Below are 24,226 nucleotides of genomic sequence, written 5' to 3'. Positions count from 1 at the left end.
GGGAAGCCCCCACTCCCTCTTAAACCTCAGAAACTGTGTTTATTATTATTTGCTAGTTTTGTAAGTATTTTACTTTGTGAAATCATTCATCATGCAAATATCCAGAATTTGCTTTTGTCGTCTGACTTGCTCTACCACACAGAATTCTCTCAAATTTCCTCTGTTTTGTTGTAAATGGCTACGCTTCACTTTTCCTTGTCACAAAGTAGTATTCCATAGTGTGGATAGACCATATTTCTTGATCCAACTGCCTATTGATGGGCATTTGTACTGCTTCTGTGTCCTTGGTATTGTAAAAAGTGCTGCAATAAACACCGAGGACCATACAGTTTTTTTGCATTGATGATTTCATGTTCTTTGGATACACGCCTAACAGTGCAATTGCTGGGCCATATGGTATTTCATTTTCAGTTTTGAAGATGAATCTGGATTGTTTTCTAAAATGACTGCATCAGTTTACATCCCCACCAACAGTGTAATGGGGTTCCTCTTTCTCCACTTTCTTTTCTAGCATTTGTTGCTGGGGGTCTTCTTAATATGTGCCATTGTTTAGGTTAGCATTACATCAGCTATGAAGGAAGACACTTTCCATTAAATTAAATACCTTCAAGGGTAATTACTTATCTATTTATGTAGCATGGAGCCTATCCTTTAGCATTGAGGACTAGAATCAACATTTTGATTTGAATTAAAAAGAACTCCAAATCCTGTATCATGTCAGGGGCCTGTTTTGAGTGATTTTCAACTTTAAACACCTCCATTCTTTATGATGTTCATTTCAAATTTCTTCTTGCTTAAATGAGATTAGTCTGTCTTTTAAAATGATGCATGATTTCCATCAAAAGATTAATAGTGATCATATTCCTCAAATATTAGAACAGACTTCAGGAGGAACTTCATGGAGGACATTTTTTCTTTTCCTACTTTTAAAATAGTTTTTATTGGGCCTCCCCGGTGGAGCAGTGGCTGAGCGCAGGGTTGCAAAGCTGCTCACAGCCTCTGCAGTGCCGGTTCGATCCCCGGCCACTGGGTGAGGGTCCCACATGGAGCAACAGACCTTTCCTGCCATGCCCGCTGTTCTCCTCAGCAGTGTACCTCGGTCCCTCTGCCTGTTCTGCTCCCCACTCTGGCTCTGGTGAATCCTCTCACCCTCCCCCATGCTTCCGACTATACCTAGTGCTTGTATAAAAATAAATAAATAAATCTTAAAAAATAAAAAAACACTAAAAAAAATAGTTTTTATTATGTACCAAATTCTGGCAAATAATAAGTTTGTTTCCAGTGTCCTGTCCTGTCCCCAGACTGCACTGCAAGTGGAGGAAAGAGCAATGATCTCCCCACCTGGAAGGCAGACTTTTCATACTGCACAGGATGGTGACGTCGTGGGGGGTGTGTGAGGGGCCTCAGGTCAGTCTTCCTCTGAGTCACTGGGGCTCATGTACTAGCAGACAGCGTCATAGTAAAGCTCACCTGCTGATTCTCTCTGCAGCTGCACCAGAGCCTGCTCCAGGCTTTGTCCCGGCCCAGCAGGTGGCCCATGCTTCAGCCTATGGTCCCAACATCACAATACCATGTCACCCTTCACCTTAGGGACCAAGGTTTCCAGCATATCTTCCCTCCATTCCAAGACTAGGCCTTTGTCTATCTGGCACACACAAGTATCTGGGCTCAGAATATCTTCGATCCTCATCTTGGTGGTGTAATACTGGCCACCCTTGTGCCTCTTGTCCACAAACCAAACATGCAGGTCCCTGAGCAACCATTGCTGGCTCCTGGGGGCCACTTTCTCACTCTTGGCTGCAGGCCCATCTTGTCAGTCTAGAAGGTGTTTCTGCTTCCTCTCCTCCTCCCACTGCGTGTGAAGATTCTGATCCTGTCGGACCTTCCATGATGAGGCTGTTCCGTTCTGTTGCCCTGGGCAAGTTTTATTCACCTGCCTGAGATCCGTGGAGTTCTTCTGGAACTCCTGCTGGGAGACAGGCTGCAGGCAGTACTTACTAACAGTCACCAAGCATTTTCTGGCTATACCAACCATGGCCCCAACATTGTCAAGATCAAGAACTTCCACCTTCTCATAGAGGCCTCAGTGAGGGCCAGAACTACCATGACTCCTCCAGGCACCAGTCCTTTGGGCTTGTCTTTTTCATACTATTCTTGCTTTTCATCAGTCTTCTGCAGCAGTGAAGGTTGATAGAGGCCAAGGCTTGGACCTCAGTCAGGTTGGCACCCAGCCCTAACCCCTTGGATCTCAGTGTGTTGACTCCGGGCTTCCCTATTTGATTGAAGGGGTGACCAATACCCTCACCAGATTGCCATCCCCTGCCCTGCAGCCCATAGGCCTCCACAGGGACTGCCTTATAATCAGCCTCCTCTGGCACTGTCTCAGCCTGGGGTTCACTGTCTGCTGCTTCCACCTTGGAGGTGCACCGCTTCTGGATCATGGGGATAGCAGCTGTGGCATCGTCATCCTCATACTCTCTCTCCTCCAGAGACTTCTTGGATTCCCCACTGATCTCCTTCACAACTTGAGATAGCACCCCATCCACCAAGACCTCAGTGTTTGTGGATGACCCAGGGGCCTGAGTCAGAGGCTGCCTGTGATGGCCATTCTGGTTCAAAGGGAGCGTGAATAACTTGGGAGAGCTTCACATTATGTAGCTCTTTTCCTTTTGCTGTCTTCAAGTAATCCTCTCCCTAAAAAACACACCCCCACTGTCTCCAAGATCTGCCAGGAGCCTCCTGTTTGTTATGTGACTGAAGCTGAATGAAATTGGTACATTGGAGGTTGCTGCTGAAAGCAAAATGTGGTCTTCAGTGTCTACCATCTTCCACCTCTTCAAAGGACATCTGTATCAAGTACAGTTACTGGTAGCACTATGGAATGACTGATGTTACCAATAGAAATGACCGGATTTGGCTTGGAATTGCCTAGAAGGTATTTCATCTAAGCCAGGTATCTGCAGGTCCTAAATGTGCAGATACCTACTTTTGAGTCCTGGTGGATACTTAAGACTTCTGTGCTAGAAGTCAACCATATAAAGAAACTCAGAAGAAGAGAGAGTAGATAGATAATACTCAGGAATAAAAGGAGGAATGCTAAATCAAGATCCATGTCTGAGAATAAAAGTCCCTGCTAGAGGGATAGAACATAGACCTTAGTGTTCTCATTTGTGAGATCAGAATTGGCAAGAGGATCCCGTAAATATAGACAAGCACATGCTCTTTGGTGGATCTCAACTTGGCTTCCAGGTTATAGATAAGCAGGAGCCTGCAGGGATAGTTAAGGTGGAAAGAATAGTCTTTCACAAGTATAATAATTAGAAACAAAGTATATGTATAATATGTTGGTTAACTTTAAATTTAAACTGTGGTATAGCATAAGAAAATATTTTGGAGGATTACAAGACATAAAATATAATTGTCTTTTTATCATACATTAATTTGAAATGATTTGTACCTTATAAAACAAAAAACTTACAACTAAAGTTTTAAAGCATCCTTTCCTCTGTATATATGTTTGCTATGGCAACGGGAATTTTAAATCTGTGTGGAACTGATTAAGTGGCAATTTGTCTAGATAAGCTGCAAATGCAAAACATTATTTGATATAGATACATGATTTCTATCACTGGATCATGTCACTTGGTGAGGTGTCTTTATCCAACCTTTTTTTAAGAAAACTTGAATCACAAAGGGATATTGCCAAGAGTCAATGATTTGTTAAATTTATATGATAATTGTTTTAGAGATTAACATTGTGTATATAATAGCTATTGTTTGGCGATCTGATTTTATGGCAAGTTTATTTTGAGTTTAAAAGTTTATTTTGAGTTTAAAGGATGAGGGAATATCCTTTTTGTATGCTTCTTTATAGCACATGTTGTCTGGTTTTGTTTTGTTTTTTTCTTTTAGAGGTGATTTTTAAAATTAAGAGGTGCTGTCAAAAGAAAAGTTAATAGTTATCCAGAGTTTGTAGAATGGACATTTTGATTTATACAATATGCCTATTTAAACTTCTGAGTCAAAAATCAGTGTCCCGTACCTTAATAGTGAAAAGAGCATTGCTACTAAAATGATACTAAGAGACTAAAATGGAATGATTAATTTATATAGTACTGTAGTTTATTTAGAAAACTTAAGAACAATAATAAAGGCCACACAATTAACCTTAGGAAGTGCAATGAACTCTAAGCAAAGTATTGGCTGTGTACTTAGCTGGAGGGTACAGGGAATGCTCACTGTTAGGACGGGTCTCCTGAGTTGTGGCTCAGTAGGCAGAACACATATGGCAGTAATAATACTAAGCTGTGTTTTAGAATAATTTGGAATCCTCCCATTGAACTAGTTTTCCCCCCTCTCCTGCCACATCTATTCTTTTTTGTTTGTTTGATTGATTTTTATTTTCTTGCATTGCTGTTCATTTTTATACATTATTTGATTTCTCCCCTCGGTGTAATCCCCATATAATTTCCCCACAGCCAAATCACCTGTGAACCATCACCATGGTTCCTTGTGCTCTTCCCTTTCCTATTTTGACCCCACCCTCTCCTCCTACCCTGCTCTTTGCCTCAAATCTATGGTTTGCTTGCAAGTTTTATCTTTTTCCTGACCCTTTTCCTATATTCCATTGGACTAGTTTTTAACCCAAGAAATCAGATTCGAACGTTTTAGTTGTGATGTTAATGAAATTTTGATTTGCCTTTCACTTATGTTGTTTATTATGTTTCATTGTTATTACTTTGTGTCTATGTGATAGGGTGATGTTTGTGGAGTAACCAGATAGCTATACCAGCAGTACCAGGTTAAGCTCCTGGTCTTTCTCCTGGGTTTAGCTGTAATTACTATGGGGTGCCAATGCTAAAGGGTCAAATCTAATAATTTGGCATGGAAAATGAAGTTTGAGTTATTAAAACACAAGTGCTTAGACAAAGAGAAAGGAAAGGGCTACACCCTCAGTTGTTGAATTCATTATTAAACAAATAACTTCCTAGGAATTTAATGAGTACAAGTTCTGTGGAATTCACATTTGGCAATAATGAAGTGGAAACTATTCATTAGCATTTAATAGTATTGCAACAGAGAGAACCAGGTCTAGAGTAGTTTATTTTGGAGAATGACTAATTTTCTAATCTTAGGTTCCAGCTTAGACTTAGGATCACTGGCATGTGAATAGTATTTAAACTTGGAAGCTGTTTATTTACATTTTTTGTCTGGGATTTTTCTCCATTTATTCTCAATGATTTTAGAATGTCCAGTAAAAGACTGACTAGTAGCTGTGCATGATTTTAGTTCAATGGTCAATCGACTTCACTGAAATATAAAAAACTCAGTCCAAATTAAGGAAGGCAGTCAGAAACCTTCCATTCTTTTTTGAAAATTTTATATTTATATAAAAATTGAGGTTACATTGCTTTTCAACACTGTATATGATTTGGAGGTGCAGGTTCTCACCATACCCACCACCAAAGCACCAATATTCTTCCACCATAGTTCCTTGGGCCTGCTCTCACCTTTGCCCCTCACATCCTTTAATGCTGGATGTTATCTCCTTGTGGGATATATGATGAGCACATATCTACAACTAACTGGCAGGGTGTCATTTTATCTTAGTTATGATTTCTTATGCTGTGCAGAGTTTTTTAGTTTGATGCAGTTCCATTTATTTATGTTTGCTTTTATTCTCTTTACCATTAGAGTCAAGTCCCCAAAGACATCTCTGTAGCCAGTGACACGGAGTGCTTGGCCTATGTTTTCTTCTTATGCATATTAGGATTTCAGGTCTTACATTCCAAGTCTTTAATCAATTTTGAGTTCATTTGTGTGTATAGAGTTAGATAGTGGTCTACTTTTATTCTTTTGTATGTGACTAGGAGACCTTTTATTTATTTATTTATTTAAAAGATTTATTTATTTATACAAGAACTGGGGTGCAGGCCAGATGTGCGGGAGGGTGAGAGAATTCACCAGAGACAGAGTGGGGAACAGAACAGGCAGACTGATGAAATACACTGCTGAGGGGAGCAGTGGGTGAGACAGGAAAGGTCTGCTACTCCATGTGGGATTCTCACAGGCCAGCCGGGATTGAACTGGCTCTGGAGAGGCTACGGACAGCTTCACAGTGAGCGCGCAACCGCCTGCGCCACCAGGGAGGCCTGAGACCTTTCTTTCTTGACAGTTCTAGGTACTCAAATTCTATCTAAATTAGAATTCACAGGGCCTCCCTGGTGGTGCAAGGGGTTAACGCAACCTATGAAGCTGTATGCAGCCACTGCAGCACGAGGTCAATCCCCGGCCAGGGAGATACCCACATGGCACAGCAGACTTCTCCTGGATTGCCCGCTGCTCCCCTCAGCAGTGTATTTCAATCAGTCTGATTGTTCTGTTCCCCACTCTGTCTCTGGTGATTCCTCTCACCTCCCCCCCCCACACCTTTGGTCTGTACCCCAGTTATTGTATGCATACATAAATAAATCTTAAAAAAATAGAATTCACAGAAATAATTTTCCATAATGGACATATCCATGAACAAACATTGTTGAAAGGGATGATCAAAACCCTCTGAAATACTTGCCTATGATTCAGGAATCTTTACATGTCTGTGGGATTGGCGGACATTTCCTCTCAGCACCTCTGATTTTGTACCTTCTGGTACTGGTAATTTGACCAGTTTATGTTTTGACCAGTCATTGGCTGAGCCCCATATAGATCTGTTGTCACAGTGAACTGTCAGCATTAGGTTTTTTATCAATTAAAATTAGACAAATTCCACTTGCAGCAACTGGGCAAAGTTCCCCTTGAATCCACCATCTGTCACTTCTGCTGCTTTAATACATAAGTCCCAAAATCTCAGACTTAACCCAATAGAAATGTATTTCTTGTTCATGTCATTCTAAGCAGGTGCTCTAATTAGCAAGCATCTCCCAGGCAATGATCCTAGGACTCTGTTTCATGAATCTCAGACGTGTGGTTTTGGAGTTGGCTGTCCTCACTGGAATGGGTAAGAGATGAGAGATTGATGTGGAAGTTTCTATGGAACAAGGCTGGAAGTGGTCCATGTCTCCTCTGCTCACATACTGACTCCCAGCTCCATCACATGGCCAGACCTAAGTGTGAGGAAAGGTGGGAAATATACAAAATTTGTCTTTGTGTTCAAAAAGAGGAATTGGTTTGATAAATAACTAGTTGGTCTCTGCCACACATACAATTACCCAACTATTTCAGTAGTATTTTTTAAAAAATGCACTATTTTCCCTTTGTTGCATTACTTCTGATTTTTCACATATGAATCTTAAATTATTTTAATTTGTGCCTAAAATAGCTATTAAAATTTTGATGCATGACTTTTCAAGATATGTTCACACACATTTGTATAATACAAATGTATATGTGTTCACATAAACACATATACACATACGTACATACATATAATGTATGTGACTCAAGGTCACATAGTTAAGGCCAGATACAGAATTTGAGGTCAAGATTTATAAATTTGAGTCCATTAAATAGTTTCATTTTATTATACTTCAATCTCAAATTCATAAGAAATACAAAGGGTCCATGAATCAAAATACTTTTAATCATTGTCATCTCTACTTTAATTTTCAATGGTAGATATTAAATTTCTAGAAACATACTTTAGAACTACAAGTGCATCAGATAATGGGATCATTTTGTAATTACCTTTGCTACATCTTCTAATGTACTTTCTTTCTCTCTATTTCTTTATCAAATTAACTCAGAGATTTATTATAATCATTCTGGCAATTGAGGAACTGGCAAGAAAGACAGGCAGGTAGATATGTAGTTGATAGATAGATAGATGGATGGATGGATAGATAGATAGATGGAATTCATAGGATAAACTTTAAAAATTACAAACATACAAAACCAAATGCATATCTATTACTTCTTTTTCCCCATCTCTAATAAAGGACATCCAATGGATAAAGTAAGGGGAAAAATCAGTACAAAAATTGATCTGGTGCTTGAATTGGAAATCTGAGTGCAAAACAACAAAAGGAGCAGTGGATCTAGGTGGGTGTGACAAGCTTTGAACCACAATGATGACATCACTATCTCTATGCCAATTCCCAGAGCGGACAGCTGCTTCTCATTATTGCTGCCAAGTAGGAGTCCAGGAGAAAATAGAAAATCCAAATGTGTTGTTCATCAAGAAACAAACTAAAATCCAAATAAACTCAGAGAGGAATTAACTATTTGGTGAAAAATACTAAAAAGGCAGAACCACCTGGTGCAGGAAAAATTACCCTAAAAGGGACTGTCAACATTACAAATAGCAAGAAGAACAGAGAGTCGTCCCAGGGTAGAGTGATGGGAGATGTTTTATTGTGGCCTGATAAAGTGAGTAATATGGAAGGATTGTTTCCAGGCAGCTGCTGCCCATTAGATGAAGGTGGTGAGAGACTCCACTAGGAGCCCTTCAGACTAAGTTATGTGAAAGTATGCACACACCAGAAACTCTATTGAAGATATTAGATTGATCATGCTCCAAGTTTTATTGTGGCTAGAATGTTTTCTGGGCAAAAGGAAAAAAGCCAGGCTTGGATTGTCTATATGTCTTAAACACTTAATGAAAAATTATATTATATTAATTCCTTTATATTCTCTGTTACTTGTCCAAGAGACTAAATATGATTCAGATTGTCTTTACAGCCTTTAGGCCTTGACTGATTGAAATAGACATTGTTTGGCTTTCTTTTTCTTTATCAATACCCTAATTTTAATTTTAGAATATCTACTTTAAACTGATTAAAGGTAGAACCAATGATTGTTGATTGTATAATATGTACCAGGCCATGTTTAAATACTTCATCACTTAAAATGTTTGTTACAACCCTATCAAGAAAATAGCTGTAAAAATGATATTTCATAAATGAGGAAATTGCTTTCCTTAGAAGACAATCAGTACATGGCAGAAACAGAAACTTTATTGTATCTCTCAGTGTAAAGGCCATGCTGTTTTCCCGAGAAGAGATGCAAGGATCCTTGGCACTGGGTTTGAGTTTGACTGATTTTCTGTTCTTTTTCTTACAGTTAACATAGCAACTTCTTCAACTTCCCTTCTCTTTATGCTACTAGAAGTAACACTGGAGCCATGGTCACTGTGTTTCTTATAATCAATGGAAAGTCACTTTAGCTCAGTTTTTTTCAATGGTAAAATGATGGGATTGGACTAGAGCTCACAGATCTTTTTTGACTTTGTGACTTGAGGATCCAAAGAAAATATCTGCCAGCAAGAATTATTAGAAAATTCAAGGGAAGCAATGAAAACTTTAGTAAGCCTTATCTGTAGTTTATTTTCTGCTGCTTGATTTTGTTGATGGAGATTGGTTACAGAGATTAGGAGCCATAAAGATAAGGGAAATTGATAGAGCAACCTGAAAATAGTATTTGGTACAGTCAACATGGCAGAATAATAGACTAGCACCCTATAATACTGAAAATATCAAATAAAGGACTTTTGGCCATAAAACCTCAGGAAAATGACTGTGCACAGTACTATAAGAAATATATTATTGGCTTACCAAATGTCTTTACATGCTTTGGGAAGATTCTCTATAACAGAAGGCAGAATTGTTTGCCTTTGTTTCTTACAATTTTGTGTAATAAGAGGGGGACCTCCTGTAAAATATGAAGGCTTAAGCAATAAACTTAAACTCTCTTGAAGGCCAGAAAATGACATCAAGAAAGAGAGTAACTCCTAACTCATTTTCTCACTCTTTGGGTCTAAATTCAGAACTGGCTTATACTGTCATTGCTGATCCTTGAGTAAACAGTGGGAGCCAAGTATAGAAAGATGTGCAGAGGCTTTAATTTCAAATAACAGGTTTACAACATTTGACACAATTCTTCTGAAGGAAATGAGTAGTTATGTGAGAGGGGATGGGCAGTAATTTAGAAAGTTCATATATTTGAAAAATTATTTGGAAGGTATAAGATAAATTGGCCTAAGGAGAGATTTAGACCAGGAAGAAAAAAAACTAAGTCCTTCTGAAACCTAATATAAATTGTCAAAGAAGATGGGTTCAGAGATTTTTTTGAATTAGTAAGGTAAGTTTAGAGGAAAAAGAAGGAAGAATTGGAATAATGGTGTCATTGGGAGAAAAATAAGGTAGTAGAGATTTGCCAAGAGGTAAATGCTCAACAAAATTTACTTTATTTCATTTAAAAAATATTATTGATATAACATTGGTTTACAACACTGTATGATTCAGGAGAATAGCTTCACACCTGCTTGAGTGTACATCCCCAGAGCACAGCCCCACCACCAGAGCACACATATCCCTTCACCATGGACCATTGGGTCCCCCAATCTGCTTGTTCCCATCCCCACCCTCAGTCACTAGTAGCCTCAATTCTGCAATCATATTTCTAGACTCTGTTTTTGTTTAGTTAAGAAATCCATTTTTATTAGTGTTTCTTTAGCTATAATTTTGGACTGAATTTGAGGTGGAAAATAAGAGAAAGTTAATTCGGGTTGCCCCCCAAAGAATCCTTTCATATACCTTCGACTTTTCACAAATTTTCTTTGGAAAAATGTGTTTGGATCCTTTTCCCATTTTTAAAAAAGTCAACTATTTGGAGGTTTGTGTGTTTGTTTTTTTGCTATGGAGTTATATGAGTTTCCCAAACTCTCCAGGACTTCCTTGGCCAAGTCAATCTCTTTATATGACTAACTAGGGGAGGCTGGGACACACTGTTGGCAGTAGGCTTGTTCTCCATTCTTTACCAGCAAGAGTGCAGCAATGTTAAGAACCCTTTATTCAGAATAGTCTATAGGCACGTACAGCCAACAGGAGTGGTTGGGTGTTTGTCAAGAAGAAACATCAGACTTTTCAAGGCTTCTGAGTTCCCACAAGAATTATCTCTCAAATTGACTTGACGTCCTTAGCTAAGAAGGTAGTGATGGACATCATATTAAATTGGCCCTCTGAGATTCTGAAAAAGTAAAAAAAGAAGGCAGAATGGCTTCAAAACACAAAATGAACAAACAAAACCCTGAGACACTCAAAAAACCAGCTTACTATGACTACATAGAGAGCAACAAATTTCCAGCATCTGAGAATTAATCACAAAAGAGAACAACACTCATTTCTGAAGCAGAATGCCTTCACTTCAATAGTGTAAGATAACTTTGTTGCAACTTTCATTCCAAAAAATTAAAGTTCTCCCTCCCAAATTATTCAGAACTTCTTTACCTATTTAGCCTCTGTATAATATCAGTCATTAGTGGTGTTAGCAGGTATGTTGGGAAGAGATTTCTGTTGTTTTTAAAATGACCATATATATGTATAAATTATGATTATCTATGATTTTAATATTACCTAGGGACTATCCTGATAATATTTTTGGAACTCTGGAGCAACTTATTTGAACACAAGGACCTATATATCAAAGAACATTTAGTTGGGACATAAGGAGGAGTAGAAGTAATTTTCAAAAGTTTCTAAATTAATTAATTCTCAATTTTTAGTCTCTATATATGAAAAAATAGCAGAAAGAAAAATTTAGTGTAAAGTATTACCTCTGATCTTGCCAAGGTCATGTATTTCAGCAAAAAGACTAAATTTGGAAAAGGACATATGTTGTTCTTCCATTTTCAGAAAATCTTTATTTTCAACTATATGCATAGGGTCATAGATATGCATGGAATATTTATCCTCTTTATCCAATGGAAACACTGGTGTCTAGGAAGGGGAGACAAATGGATGGGAATAGAAGGAAAACTAATCAAGTTATATCTTGTATACATTGAGAATGTTTTTTCTAATGACTTAGTACCTACTCAAAGTTAAATATTGAAAAATTTGTGAACGTTATAAATAGAAAAATGTGATGACTGTTATATCTTTTCAAAAGCCGGCTTTAAGAATTCTTTTAGTGAACATAAGTAATAGTTTTTTAGTCTTTGCATGAAATTTTGCTGTAAATATTAAAGAACAATACAATTGAATATTAAAGAACAATATAATTATTTTGCTGAAATATTTGGAAGACACCATTCCATTTTCTTCTGGCCTTCATTGTTGAGAAATTTACTATCAGTCTATTAATGCTTTTCTATGTTAGCTTTTAAATTCTCTGTTTATTTTTGATATTATATATTTTTGCTATGTTATTATGCATGGTCTTTTTTCTTTTGTATTTTAATTCATTTTTATTTCCTATTATTCTTAAAGTAAATATTTTACCTACAAACTCATTTTTAATTTTCTTTAATATTTATAGCAATTCTTCAAATAATCACTGTCTTTCCCTCCATTCTGTTTCTGTAATCTCTATTAAACATTAAATATTTAAGCTTCTTAGTCCATTTTTCATGTCTCAACTTCTCATTATTTTTACCTTTTATACTGTGCTTGGAGTAAGAATCTCAGAATTTATTCATCTACTACAGTCTTAAAATTTCCATGATCAACATAAGTTATCTAGTTGATTATTGAAATGAATTGATCCACTGGATTTTGTTTCATTTCTGCTTATATTATTTCAAAACTCCATGTACACTAAAGTCATCATTTTATACATTACATCCCTAGAACTTATTTAGATTATAAATTTGTACCTTTTGATCATCTTCTTCCAACTCCCCCTCTTCCCATCCTCCACTTCTGGTAACCACAAATCTGGTATCCTTTTTTTTTTTTTAATTCAATATATAAGTAAGATCTTACAGTACTTGTCATTCTCTACCTGACTTATTTCACATAGCATAATGCCCTCAGGGTCCTTTACACATTTGATGAGAATCTGGGTGAATAGGCACTTTAATACATTTCTGTTGGGTTTGCAAATTGTTACAATACCCAGAGAGAGTATGTTGGCAGTGTCTAGGAAATTTGCATATGAATTTTTCTTTGTCTAAGTAATTTAGCCTAAAGCTATATTGGCAAAATACAAAAAGGATTATAGGCGCAAAACTATCTATTGCACTGGTTGAACATAAATTATTATACTGCTACTTAATACAGTAATATACAGCTGGAAAAAAGAAAGGAATATCTCTATATCTCAAAATACATAATATGTGGAGTGAAAAAGGTAGAGAAAAATGTATACAGTAAGCAAGCTATTGACTGAGATTATATAAATACATATATGAATATTTATATCTTTTATAAATGGAAGAGTGACCTTATACTTCTCAAAAACTGGTAAATAGAAGGAGGAAGTATGGCAGAGACAGATATTGAAACTAGTCTTTGAATATACCTTTTATTAAAGATCCATTATATATTTTACATAATTATAAATCAAAATTAAGACTGAAAGTCTTAAAAATCAGAAGTAAAAGTAGTTGATCTTTAATTTATATTCAACTATGTAGAGTAACTCTTTTAAGGAACCTTAAAATACAGTCATTTGACTGTATATCTCTAGGGACAAAAATAAAAATGTACCCTAGGGACAAAAACAAACACACAAAAACTTGTCATTCATGACCCCACCCCTCTTGCCCAAATCTTAAACTGTTTTTAGTAATCATATTATTAGTGTAATGTTGATATTATTATCTAAGACTGTTGTGAATATGATATTGCATAAAGCTAGTAAGTATAACAGTGAATCAAGATTTTCAGTAAGGAAGGTAAAATATAGATGTAATCCTGAATTATGTTGAAAGTATTAGTATGATGCACTTTTTAAAAAAAATTACATATTACCTTAAACTGGTGCACTAAAAAAGCCTAGAAATACAGACTAGTAGCAATGAACTCCTGATGCCCAGATAGTGGTTTCTAAACATTATTTGACATCAAAAAATACCCAAATTCTGCTGAAAAATTCAGATTTCAAGTCTGAAATCAGAAATAAAAAATATGAACTTAAAATATCTTGTCATAACAGAAAGCAAGAAAGCTATTAAATTATAAATAAGTCAAAGTGACTTAAGAACAACTTGAATAAGATCCCATTTTTCAAAGAGGGGACAGTTTTGTTATAGGACAGGGAGAGGGGTAGCCCAAGCCCCGCAAACCTGCCTATTCTAAATGGGTTCTGCCATCCGCCGCATCAACACAAAACATATAAGACTTTAATGGGAAGGAACTTTAATAAAACTAGGAAACAATACAGGTAAGGCAAAGAGTCTAGTTTCTAAATGAAGCACCCAAAGTTACCCGTCCCCTCGTGGGTAAAAGTCCATCCAAATGGGATTGGCCCAGAGCAAAGCCCCAAAGCCTGCCACAAGTCTAAAGCATCTTCCAGTGGGGACCCACAGCAAAGGGTCAGAAATAACCAGACAAGCCCGGAAGGAAAAGAGCAAAATCAACATCAAGATAAAAACTGCCATTGTCACCTCCCCATGGGTCTCACCCACATCTGTGTCACCCAGTCCACGACCAAAAGACAAGCGCAGTTTCTTCACGTGTCTCTAGGCTCCATGCACCTCCTCCAGGTCTCCTGGCTCCATCCTGCTTCCTTCCTCAGTCTCTTCTGCTTCTCCTCTTCCTGCTCAGCTCCACCCTCCCTTGGGTGGGGCAGGGAACCTCCCCCTTTCCTGGGGACCACCCTGTTACAGTTTGACTATCAATAAGGCTAGCAAGCACTGATAATTAAAACACTTTAAATTAAGGGAGCTCATGATACTCAAAAAATATAAAGTAGAACTCTCATTGGTCACCCTTTGCAGTATACTAGGAATCCAATTTATAACTCTGAAACTGGTATATAAAAAGAATCAAGCAGTTTCCTGTCCTTATATTCAAATGTATTTCAGATAACAAATAGCAGTCTTGTAAAATCATTGTATTTGAATCTGACCATATGTATCTAGATGTAACTACCAATTTACATGTATCACAGGAAGAAGGCTATTTTATTTTTATTTTTATTTTTTTTTAAATAATAAATTTTATTTTTATATTCCCCCATACAATTGCAAACCCCCCATTCTGACCCCAATCCCTCCCCTCTCGGCCCCCACCCCCCAAAAAGTGTCTCTGGTTCATAGTTTTTTGTTGATTTTGATTTCACTTTCTTATAGTTATTCATTTTCCTGGTCCCTTATTTCAGTTTTCTAGATTCCTGCTATGAGTGAGACCATCCGGTATTTTTCTTTTTCTTTTTGGCTTATTTCGCTGAGCATGATCGCTTCCAGCGCCATCTATGTTGCTGCAAATTGCATGTGTTTATCTTTTTTGAATGCTGAGTAATATTCCATGGTATATATGTACCACATCTTCTTGATCCAGTCATCTATTTTTGGGCATTTGGGCTGTTTCCAAAGCTTAGCTATTGTAAATAGTGCTGCTATAAACATAGGGGTGCAGGTGTTCTTTGGAATTGATGTTTCTGTGTCCTTTGGGTAAATACCTAGGAGTGGAATTGCTGGATCATATGGAAGCTCTATGTTTAGTAGGTCCAGAAATCTCCACACAGCTCTCCATAGTGGTTGGACCAGTTTGCACTCCCATCAACAATGTAGAAGAGTTCCTTTTTCTCCACAACCTCGCCAACATTTGCTGTTGCTAGTTTTTTTAATATGTGCCACTCTCACTGGTGTAAGATGGTATTTTAAAGGACACTATGGAGATGTAACTGGAAGAGTATTTTGTTTTGCATTTTTTTAATAAAACATTCATTGCATGGACAAAAAAGAGAAGAGCAATTTACAGATTAAAAGGGTTAACTTAGACATTTCAATCCTATAAAATATATGACTCTTTACTTGAATCTTACTTTAAATCTATAATAACAGTACTATGTTTATGTGTTTTACAAAAAGAGTCCTGTTAGCAGTAAACCTAACAATATTTGTAAGAAATATGGGATTTGCTTTAAAATAATGTGTGTGTTGGAGGGAGAGGTATGCACCAGGCATATATATTCATTACTGTTTTCTCCACTTCGGTATATGTTTGAAATTTCCATAACAGAGTAAAAGAAATGCTTATTGATTAAAAGTAAACTGATATAATCATAACTCTTGTAACCTGATGTCTCTTTATGTGCAAAATAAAGTACTATATAACAAAACCATTAATTGAAAGGCACTTAAGAATTTGAATGTAGATACATTAACAGCTCAACTTTACCATAAAGGTAGGTTGAAATTCTGTCTTTTCACCTTTACTGTGAACTTTTGAAGACAAGAACACTTGCTAATATCTTTGTATTGCTAATATCTCTTATGATGCCTGAGCCATGGTTGGCCTTTGTATCTTTTGTTCAACTTCCTACTCTGCCACTAAGTTATAACTTCAAGGAAGTCATTTCCTAAAGAAAGAAAGGAGAGAAGGAAGGAAAGAACTAAGACTCCTACTTCTGGAAAGGTGAAATAGATGTAATTTTCCTTTTGCCTCTTGTATTTTGGACTAGCGCTGAAGAAGATAGAAATGTTAATAAACAGAGTCAAAGAAGAGCTCGTCCCACCTTCATTAGCCAAGACTGAATGGGGAGCCTGGACTCCCACACTTGCCTGACTGTTGCAAGCCACCTCTACCCTATTCTCCTCCAGGGTGGTGTCAGAGATGACCTCATCATTAACTGGCTCCAAATAAATTCCCCAGGCCCTGGAAAACTGATTGTGTCACATTCTTAATATAATTCTCTGTGTCCTTTAAGGGGTGATAGTGGCACCAGAAACAAACATCTGCTGATTGCGAGAAAACAGCTTGTTGGAAAAATCAAACACCTACATTCATGTGGCCTAGACTGCCTCGCACATCCTCACACCTGGAAATGTCTTCCCTTACATTCTTTCCCCCCCTTATATAAGCAAAGCATTCCCACCATTTGGGGATCTGCATTATTGGGGTGCTCACCCAATTGCTGACGACCTTGGTGGCCATCTTGTACATAAACTCTCAGGCAAAGACATTCTTGTGGTTTGGCATTTGATTTTCTGGGTATAAATGAAATATCCAGTTTGGTCATTTACATGCTCAAAAACAAAATGGCAAGAACAAAGGAATGAGTCAGTAAACTTAAATTTGGAAGAATAGCAATGACCTAACCTGAAAGACAGAAGGAAAATAGGAAAACAACAAATATAGTCTCAGGAACTGTGGAACTACAGCAAAATATAAAATATCTAAAATTCATGCCTGGCAAAGAGAGGAGGAAGAAAATGGGACTGGAAAAAAAAGTAATGGCTGAAAATTCCCCAAATTTGGCAAGATATATAAGCCTACAGATAAAGAAATTGGGAAAATCTCATGTGGGATGAACCCAAAGAAATTCATGCTGAAACATATCACAATCCAACTTTTGAAAACTAAAGACAAAGGAAACTCTTGAAAAATGATCAGAAAAAAACGACACTTAGCCTGTTGGAGAAAAAGCAATTCAAATGACAAAATATTTCTCCACAGAATCCTGGAGGTTAGAAGGAAGTGGCACAATGTACTCCAATTACTGAAAGAATGGAACTGTCAGATCAGAATTCTATAGCTGTTGAAAAACAAGAATAATATAGGGAAATTAAGATATGTTCTGATTAAGGAAAACCATAAGAATTTGTTGCCAGCATATCTACACTAACATAATGACTTAAGGAAGTTCTGTAAACAAGAAGTGAAAAAAGAAGCAGCCTTGGAGTTTTGTTTCTTAAATTACATTTGATAGCTAAAGCTGAAATTATAATACTTTTTGATATGGCTCTCAATATACAAAGAAGAAATTTCCAGGACAATTATATTTTAAATGGGAGCAGGTAAAATCAGGATACATACCTCTATAACTCATTTATAAAATAATGTATATTATTTTCCTTTAATAATTTTTTAAAATTTCTATAATAGACAACATTTACATTTACAATTGGTAAACAGTGAATATGCACAGAACAGGCCTCTCCAGGATTCTCCAAGCAAGCCTGCCAAAGATTCTTTTTTTTTTAAAAAAAAAGATTTATTTATTTATGCATACAAGAACTGGGGTACAGAACAGAGGTGTGAGGGATGAGAGGATTCACCAGAGACAGAGTGGGGAGAAGAACAGGCAGATCGACTGAAACACACTGCTGAAGGGAGCAGTGGGTGAGTCAGGAGAGGTCTGCTGCACCATGTGGGTAGCTCCCTGGCCAGGGCTCAAACTCATGCTGTGGTGGCTGCTGATAGCCTCACAGGCTTCATTTCAACCCCTTGCGCCACCAGGGAGGACCAAGCCTGCTGAAGATTCTAATTGGCCTCCTCAGGTTACCTCACTCTGCATGCAGATTATTTTGAGCTGAGATCAGTTGAGACCAGGGAGGCTGAGAAGTAGCTTTTGCCCTACCCCTAACAAAAGAATTGATTACCACTGTTACATGGCAGGTGAGGGGCACTCCGGGACCCCTAAACATGCCTGCTCTAAATAGGTTCTGCCATCCACCCCATAAAGACATACAATTGTTAAGGGGAAAGGATGTCCTGAGCTAATTCCATACAGGCTTTGTGGACTCCACCCCCACTCCAGACCAAAGCCATAGAGACACTGGGAATGACAAATCCCATCACCACCAAAGGGAGGGTTGCTGGGACCTGAGGGTGGAGTTAAGCAGCCAGGTTTGGTATAAAACCAGACACGTGGGCCTTGGGGGGTCTCTTGGCTTCACGGCTCTTGGTTCTCCGCCAGCTCTCAGCGTGCCATTGGGTTTCCAGGTAGGTGGGGACGGGTAGAACGCATTTAAGACTTTATCTCCCTCTTTTCTCCCCGAGTTGTACATTTCCTCATTTCCCCTTCCCTTGTTTATAAACCTTTTATTAACCTTTTGTGTGTGCTTTGCAGAGGAGTATTAATAAGTCCTTGTTAAGCGTGCGGGTGAGGACCCACAGTTAGGCAACCCGTTTTATATCGGGGTTGCCCTGTAACACTCTTAGTGCGTAAGATCTTCAATGGAGAAGAGCTTTAATACAATTAGTGTTCATTAAAGAGAACAAAAGGGAAAAATAAATAGGTAAAATAGTTTTCACATGAAACACCAAGGTTACCCACCCCCTCGTGGGTAATTTCCCAGCCAAAAAGGGTTGGTCAAAGCAGAACTTCTGAGGCCCAAAGGCTGCCACAAGTCTAAGCACTTTCTAATGGGGACCCATAGAAAAGGAGCAGAAGGGGCCAGGCAAGTGTGGGAGGAAAGGAGCAAAATCAAAACCCAAGTCAAGAAAAAGGCTGCCATTGTCAGTCTCCTGGCAGGTCTCTCACCCATGTCTCCAGTCTGTTTCAAGTGTCTTCTTCCTTGTCCCGCGGGTTCCTGGCACAAGTCCAAGACCACTAAGCAAGTGCATCTTCCTCACATAACTCTCTGCTCCATGTCTTTCCTCCAGGTTTTCTTTATCTCTTTCCTTCCTCCTCCCTGTCTTCTAAGCTGCCCCTCCCTTCCGGGCCCCACCCTTCCTTGGTGGGTCAGGGAACCTGGGCCCTCCCCTTTCCTGGGGATTACCCTGTCACACCATTACCTGTTCTATCTTGAAGAATGAAGATTGGGTTATTATCCAGGTATAGGATTATCTGTAAAAAAAATCCTTTCTCAAAGAAATCCATCTTTATTTGCAGAGTAATCTTGAAAGCATTTCCTCCTTATCCTGTGAAGTCACCCTCCACTCTCCCTACCCCTTTCCTTAGTTCGGGATTTGAATCCTGTTCTCTTCAACTCGGACTGAACTCCTCGGAATCTATGTAGATTCTCTATGTGTACAGATTACTGAAATGTTGTTTTCCTTCTACCAATCTTTCTGATGCTGTTTTCATTACTCATCTAGTCTGAGAAGAACCCAGAGGAATGTGGGAATTTTCTTTTGTGCCCCCAATTCCATTTATAATTTTAATAATTAAATTATATAGCCATTCACTCAGCAGTTATATATCAAAATTAATTTTTCTAGCTTTTAGTAACAATGTTTCTTCATAGAAAATTATTAATTCATAATAATTATGTATTTGTTTATTATCTATACTCCTTAGTAGAATGTCAGTTAGTAGTGCAGTTCTATATAATAGAACTTTCTGCCCCAAAGGAGGTTTTCTATACCTCTACTCATATTGTAGCCACTCAAAGTGATTGAGTACAATACTTGAAATATGACTAATGCAATTGAAGAACTGAATTTTCTCTTATTTAATTTAAATTAATTTAAATGTAAATTTGTACAACCAGACACTGTATTGGACAATGTAATTCTAGAGCTCAGAATAGTGTCAGGGAAATGGTAAGTGCCAAATAAAAAAAACTTGTATAGTATTTGGACAGGTGGGTGATCTTATTTGATTATTTGGTACCATTTGATGACATTGTTATAAGAACAAATACAAAATTTTGTATTATTCAACATGTAATGTTAATATTAAAAATGGACCAATTTGGAAGTTGTTAACCCAATATCAAAATAAAATGGGGTAGGCTATAATGATAAGAATAATAAACACTTATCAGTATACTTAATTACTGCATAAACATGAAATCACTTAATCCTCTTACTCCTAAGAAGTAATATCATTTCTCATCTTATACATAAGGCACAGAGAGGCAAGGTAATTTACTCAAGGGCACACAGCAAAGCTTGAATCTAAGTAATCTGGTTTCATCTGTGCTCTTAACCTCAGATGAGCAGATGCCCTTTTTATTACTGGGGTGGTACTATTAGGAGAGTGGATGCTCATGGGTCCAGGTATGTACCCCAGTTGAAGAATAACAGCTGCCACACTAAACGTGAGCATCCTCTTTCAGACTCCCTCCTGCTCTCAGGAGTTCTTTTCTCTTGCTTCAATAAATCCATACTTGCTTGCTCTCACGTTTGGTGTGGCAGCTACTATTCTTCAATTGGCGTACACACCCAGACCCACGAGCATCCACTTTCCTACTAGTATCTGCTAGTGAAAATACAGGTCTAACTTCACAGTGTTATAGAGGCAGATATATACATGGGTTCCCTAAATTGGGTGAACTTAATACATAGTATGTTTGCTTTCTTCAGTGCTACACATGAACTTTTGAAATTCATTAAACACACATGTACTGCATGAGACTAAGTACAGATGTTGGGTTAAGTTCTGGAGTCACAAATATAGAGGTGAATTATTGATGTCTTCCCTCCAGGAATTCGGATACCAATAAAGATGCATAAAAAACAATTATAAAATGAGATAAGTATAAGACTAAAACTATAAAAACAGAATTCTGGGATCTCAAAAGGACAATGTGTGTGAGTGTGTGTGTGTATGTGTGTGTGTGTTGCCAAAGAGTTGCTATTGAGGATTGGGGGGACTTTGTTTCTACTCCAATCTGCTCTGCAATTCACCCTGGCCTTCATTTATGCTGTAAATAAATCCAGGAATCATGGTCAGAGATAGAAGGTTTGAGTTTCACCCATAACCGCCATTTATATGCTGCTGACGTTGGGGCAAGTTGTTTCAAATATCCCTACCCTATAGGTTCATGTGTGGAGTTTTTTTTTTTTTTTTTTTTTAAATGAAAGTCAAAAGGAGATCTTGCTTATTACAATCCAGTAAAAAGGAAAAGTACTATACCAACGTCACAGGATTTCACTGATTTATTAATCTATAGCATCGTTGGAGGTGGGAAAGCAAGCTTTTATTCTAAAAACCTTGGGTGACTAAATGGCAGAGCCATACATAAATAATGAAGGGACTGGGCTCCCTGGATATGTCTAGACTTCAGGGAAATATCTGATCTAACATCCCAAAGGATCTCATTTGCAAAGTGTACTGTCAGTGACTGTGTTGGCACAAGTGGTGCAGCATTACAGAAGCCTGGTTGGAAGATGAAAGATAAGGACAGCAAATTGAGAACTCGAGGGTGGTGTCTGGAAGGGCACCACAGGTATTAGTTGTTTAGATCTGCATTTGATGTTAGTGGCTCACAAGGAGAAAAGCAGAGGGTTTAGGAATATTTGACAAAGAAATTGGTGAGTTATGACTTGAAGCTTATTAAATTGAAATAAAATGCAGTGTAAAGCTATTCCAGTTTTAAAAAGTATTCTCAAAGGTTTTTTCTCTTATTCTAAAAAAAAAAAAAAAGAACAACTAAAACCCTAACACTGAACAGTTTCTTTGGCACTTTCAGCCCCATTTTATAAAGCAGCTGTGGTTAAATTACTGGAGGCCTCACAACGAAACCAATCACCAAGAATTTCTGAGCTGAAGTCCAGTTATTTTCACCATACTATGGAAACCAGGTGTATTCAAATGGAAGTGAAATCGGATAATAAGTGCCTCCTTAAAGAATAAAATAACAGGATGAGGGTCCAGCCTGGACAAACTGAATGGCTAATGTAGTGGTCTAGGTTAGACTTATTAATGACTCTTTTAATTGGGATTAATCATCAGAATCTACTAGAAATTTTCAGACCATTAAACAGGAAAATAAACAGAGTAGAACTTGCTCAACCTTCAGCGGAGATTCAAGGATTTCAGTAAGTGCGTTGCCTTTCCCCAGGCAAACTCCTTTCCGGGAGGGTTGTCTGCATGACCCGAGGCTGTCTTCTTTGTCAGCCTTACTCAGGAGACTGCCTTAAAACAGAAGCTCCTCAGACTGCCCAGGGGAACCTGGCATCTCTTGAAATTCTCTTATCAAAGATAGCTTTTGCCTAAAGCTCTATCTATTTTATAAAAGGCAGCAGCGGTAATTATCCAAGTGATTCAAGCGAGAATACTGACGGAGTATGCTCTAAAGCAAGAGAAATTAATTTGGCCCTCATTACCAAATTTTCCTTGCAAAAATCTTTAAGAGCAGTGCGCCTCAATTTTTAATTTACAGAGACTCTCCTGGCGATCATGTTAAAACGCAGATCTTAATTCAGTAGTTTTGGGGAGAGCTGGGATTCTGCATATCTAACAAGCACCCAGGTTATGCTGAAACTGGTCTTGGGGCCACATGGCAGGTATTAAAGCATCAGTTTACCAATAGAATTTGCTCCAATTTTCCACTCGCTCTCTTTGAGCAGAGGATGTAGAAATTTAGGACGCATCAGAATTACCTAATGAATTTTAAAAATGCAGTTTTGATTTGATGGAGCTTGGTATGGTCCAAGAATTTGTTCTTCTACCACACACCTCAGCTATTCCCAGAGCCATTCTCTAAGAGATGTCACTTTAGAGCAAACACAGTGGTGACCCAAGATATACTGATACACTCACAGCCTTTGGAACCAATAAAACTTAGTCAATGAGAGGTTTTCTTTTTTAATTGGGAAACAATATAAAGTTCAACTTAAGTAGTTCAGCCTATATATTAGGCAGAATTAGATAACTGGAAGACTTATTAGTGGGCAGACTGTGGCTACCCTGGGTCCCCCAAACTTGTACACACTAAAGGGGTCCAGCCATCTGTGCACACAAAGACAAAGGAGTCTTTGTGAAAGAACTTTTACAGGTTTTGTATACAGAGAGAGAAGAGAAGAGAATTGTTTCCCAATAAAAGATCCAAAGTTACCCACCGCCCTCATGGGTAAATGTCCAGCAGAGTCAGGGCAAGGAGAGCTCCTAGGGTCAAAATAGAATAGGAAATGCCTCAGAGGAATCCCAGAGATAAGGGTAACAAACTTCACAGGGAACTAATCAAACACCCCAGGACTAGGGGCAACAGGACATTCCGGAACAAGAATGATAAAGAAAAAGAACTCTAAGATAAGGACTGTGACACAGAGACTTAATTCTGGGCACAGAGACATTAAGTCAGAGTGAGATCACCAAGAACTAACCAATCACAAAGAGACTGATGGGGCTTCAGAATGATTAGGGAAAGGTGTATATTCCCTGAAGCACCACTCCCCTTAGGCTCCCTGCCCCTCCCTGACCTGGTTCAAGCAGCTTGGGAGTCCCACTTTATTTCTGTTTCTTTTCTCCTTAATAAACTTTGGGCCTCCCTGGTGGTGCAAGGGGTTAAGACGCAACCTATGAAGCTGTCCACAGCCTCTGAAGCACGAGTTTGATGCCCTGGCCGGCCAAGGAGCAGCCCACATGGCACAGCAGACCTCTCCTGACTCGCCTGCTGCTCCCCTTAGCAATGTAGTTTGGTCAGTCTGCCTGTTCTGTTCCCTGCTCTGTCTCTGTTGAATCCTCTCACCCCCCACACCTCTGGCTTGTACCCCAGCTCTTGTATGCATAAATAAATAAATCTTTAAAAAAAAAAAAACTTTTTCTTTCTCTAAACAAATTTTCCTCTTTTCACTTGCTTGCCTGAGTGTCAGTGAAGTTACTGCTGCGGCTTTGTGAAACACCAACCTGTGGTGGTCTAGTGGCTGCTGCTGCTGCAACCTGGAAT

General features: G+C 38.2%; 1 long non-coding RNA gene and 1 pseudogene across 1 annotated transcript in view; one reads left to right on the top strand and one right to left on the bottom strand.

Moving 5' to 3' along the window:
• LOC129146772 (uncharacterized) overlaps positions 1–24,226 on the top strand; it is a 133,928-nt gene that overhangs the window by 91,467 nt on the left and 18,235 nt on the right. The window lies entirely within an intron of this gene.
• Positions 1,409–2,825, bottom strand: LOC119256953 (G-patch domain and KOW motifs-containing protein-like; annotated as a pseudogene).

The sequence above is a fragment of the Talpa occidentalis genome, unplaced genomic scaffold, assembly GCF_014898055.3.
Source record: "Talpa occidentalis isolate TD23 unplaced genomic scaffold, MPIMG_talOcc4v2.1 talOcc4.4, whole genome shotgun sequence".
Taxonomy (NCBI): Eukaryota; Metazoa; Chordata; class Mammalia; order Eulipotyphla; family Talpidae; genus Talpa; species Talpa occidentalis.
The sequence above is the reverse complement of the archived record's forward strand: the minus strand, read 5'-3'. Positions and strand labels throughout refer to the sequence as shown.